The following is a 3,220-nucleotide window of genomic DNA, read 5'->3' on the forward strand; positions in this document are numbered from 1 at the left end:
CTCTTGACGAGACAAATTATCAACACTACGGGGTACTGCCTCATCTGGTGAGTGGTCCAAATTAGCAAGAAAAGTGTCAGCTAGGATAACATCATCATCATCATTATCCTCTAAATCACCAGTAACTTTAGACTTAGCCCTAGTGACAGCACATGCAGGGAACACATCAGGGACATCACAATCCTGGGACGCAGCCACTGGCTCACTAGACAACTGAGGAGCTGGACACACTTGACTTCCACCAATATCATTTCCAAGTAAGAAAGTTACACCTGACATTGGGAGTGTCTCAACCAACCCAACCATAACGGAACCATTAACAAAACCAGACTCTAAATTCACTCTGCACAGAGGGACAGAGAAGTAATTATTCCCTACACCTTGTAAGATTACAGTTTCATCAGAGGAATTAACATTAGAGCCTAGAACACTGGTCAGCATAAGGGATTGGCAAGCACCTGTATCACGATATATTTTAACTGATTTCCTGTCATTCCTGTCCAGAGGACTGACAAAACCATCAGACAGGAAATTAGCACATGAACTCTTGAGATTAAAGAGTGGACACTAGACCAATTGACTGAATATTTAAAGACTCCTTTTTGTTCACATCACGCTGTCTCCTGAAACATCTCTCTGTAGTATGACCAAGCTTACTGCAATAAGTACATTTACTTTTCTGAAATCTAGAGGTGAAGCTGGTATTTACTTCCTGAGAAACATCATCCTTATTCTCTTTCCTGTTACCTGTACTCTGAGTAGAGGCAACGTACTTACTCTCAGCTTTCCCTTTTTCTTTAGAATATCTCTTGTGAGTGAGAACATATTCATCAGCTAAAACTGCAGCATCAGACAAATTATCTATTCTTTTCTCATCAAGATATAGGCTTACATCTTTATAAATACACCTTTTGAAATCCTCCAGCAAAATCATCTGCTTAAATTTACCAAAATCAGAATCCACATTCTTAGAATTTAACCACTGCTCTAACAGATCTTCTTTGATTTTTGCATACACAACATGGGATTGCTTATCTTGCTTGTAAGTTGTCCTAAATTTTACTCTATAGGCTTCAGGAACAAGCTCATAGGCCTTATGAATCAAGCTCTTAACTACATCATAATTATCAGACTGATCCTGAGGCAAAGATGCATAAGTTACTTGAGCTTTACCGGTGAGAACAGTTTGAAGGAGTACTGGCCAATACTCCTTAGGCCAATTAAAACCTGTAGCTACCCTCTCAAACAACTGAAAATACTTAGTTAAATCAGATTCATTAAAAGGAGGGACAAGTTTAACATTTTTAGCCACATCAAAATCATCAGAGCTAGATGATCCAGTTCCACCTTGTTTCATGCGATACTCATGGTCTGCCTGAATCCTGGCAAGTTCAATTTGTGCCTGAGCCTGTACCTGTGCCTCTTGAATACGAGCATTTGCCTGAAATTCAGCCTCCTTAACACGAAACTCCGCCTCCTTAGCCTTAGCCTCCTGCAGGGCTAGCTGTAACTTAGCTAATTCAATCTGCGTTTGCTCATTTGGAGGAGTTACATTAAACAAGCTTTCATGAATCATGTCAACAATTTGATCTTTAGAATGATGAGAGCGAACAGCAATGCCCAATTGTTGAGCAACGAGCTTAAGTTCATTCTTTGTTCTGTTTTCTATATCACACACTGTTTGCACATTTGACAAAAAATCTTTGGCTTCATCAAGTGTAGTAATAGTAGCCATCATAAGTAACAAGTCACAAAATATCGAGCAATATCCTTATGATAATATCCTGAATATCCTGATAAGAGGTCGCCAAATTTATGTTACGGAACAGAGAAAGATAATGTACACTTTAAGTGAGAATACGAAGAGTCACTACTGTCCCGTAAAGTTCCAGGTTCAAAACAAAAGAGTTAGGTAAAATTACAAGTTAAAGTTTAATGCTTAAACTAACAACAAAACATTCAGGACTCATAAGGATAATGTAATGGCAAATAAACAGGTTAAATATATGGTTAACTGCAATAGCCTCTATTAACACGAAATTTGCAAGAGTAAATTTATCTAAGTCAGCCCTGATAAAATGAGATACCAGATAATACTCAGTGAATGCAAGATAAATTATTATAGATGCAAAATAATATTAAAACTGATGGACATAAAGATCCCTACATGAATTACAAAAACTTCACTAGGCCTACAAATTAAACTTATGCTATACAGTACAAGAAAAAAATACAACAGTTATACTCAAATTACACACAGCTGCTAGATGTTTGGAGATTTCTTGAGCACTCACAATAATAATATCTGTACAGGGGAGGACAGAGATGTGAACAAAATGAGGAGCAGATCTAAGTGGCAATGATGCAGAGACTGAGCTCATTATATAGGGGCCAGGAGAGCTTGATACAACTTGTAAGAAGGACGCGCAAATGAAGCCATGGGGACAAAAAGCTGAAAATCCCGCTCTGAATAACAGAGAGAACGACTTACTCTACTATAACGGTAGAAGGGGGGGACTGAGGCAGAACACGCTCGTGATCAAACATGCAGCAACTGTGCGTTAAAATTACACAAAGGATGATGAAATCATAGGCTATGTAACAATATATATATATATATATATATATATATATATATATATATATATATATATAGAGAGAGAGAGAGAGAGAGAGAGAGAGAGAGATCTATCTATCTATATATATATATATATATATTTAATTTATACGGCCATACCACGTTGAGTACACCGCTTCCCGTCCGATCAGCAAAGTTAAGCAACGTTGGGTCTGGTTAGTGCTTGGATGGGTGACCGCCTGGGAACACCAGATGCTGTTGGCATCCCTACGTGTCAAGTGGGGTTGGTGGAGGATTAGTGCCCCTCCCTGTAAAACAATTAACTCTAAGACCTTGGCCACCCTATCTGGGATACATGGCGTCTGGCAATGAATGAATGAATAATTATATATAAATATATATATACATATATATAGATAGATAAATAGATATATATATATATATAGATAGATAGACAGATAGATATATAGATTGATATAGATATATATAGATAGATAGATATATAGATAGATATATATATATATATATCTTGAATCCAACAACTTAATTAGTGATAGACAATACGGTTTTCGCCACGAAAGATCCACCATTGACAAACTCAATCTCTTAACTCATACCATCCATCAATCAATTGATCTTTTT

At 37.1% G+C, this 3,220-nt stretch overlaps 1 non-coding gene across 1 annotated transcript; it reads left to right on the forward strand.

Annotated features, from left to right (window-relative positions):
* Nucleotides 1–2,723: 2,723 nt before the first annotated feature.
* LOC145402714 (5S ribosomal RNA) lies at nucleotides 2,724–2,842 on the forward strand. Its single transcript, XR_013897846.1, has one exon. It is a non-coding gene; the product is annotated as a 5S ribosomal RNA (ribosomal RNA).
* Nucleotides 2,843–3,220: the final 378 nt, after the last annotated feature.

Source organism: Coenobita brevimanus, chromosome 6 (genome assembly GCF_032717465.1).
Source record: "Coenobita brevimanus isolate Jiangsu-jjx chromosome 6, ASM3271746v2, whole genome shotgun sequence".
Taxonomy (NCBI): Eukaryota; Metazoa; Arthropoda; class Malacostraca; order Decapoda; family Coenobitidae; genus Coenobita; species Coenobita brevimanus.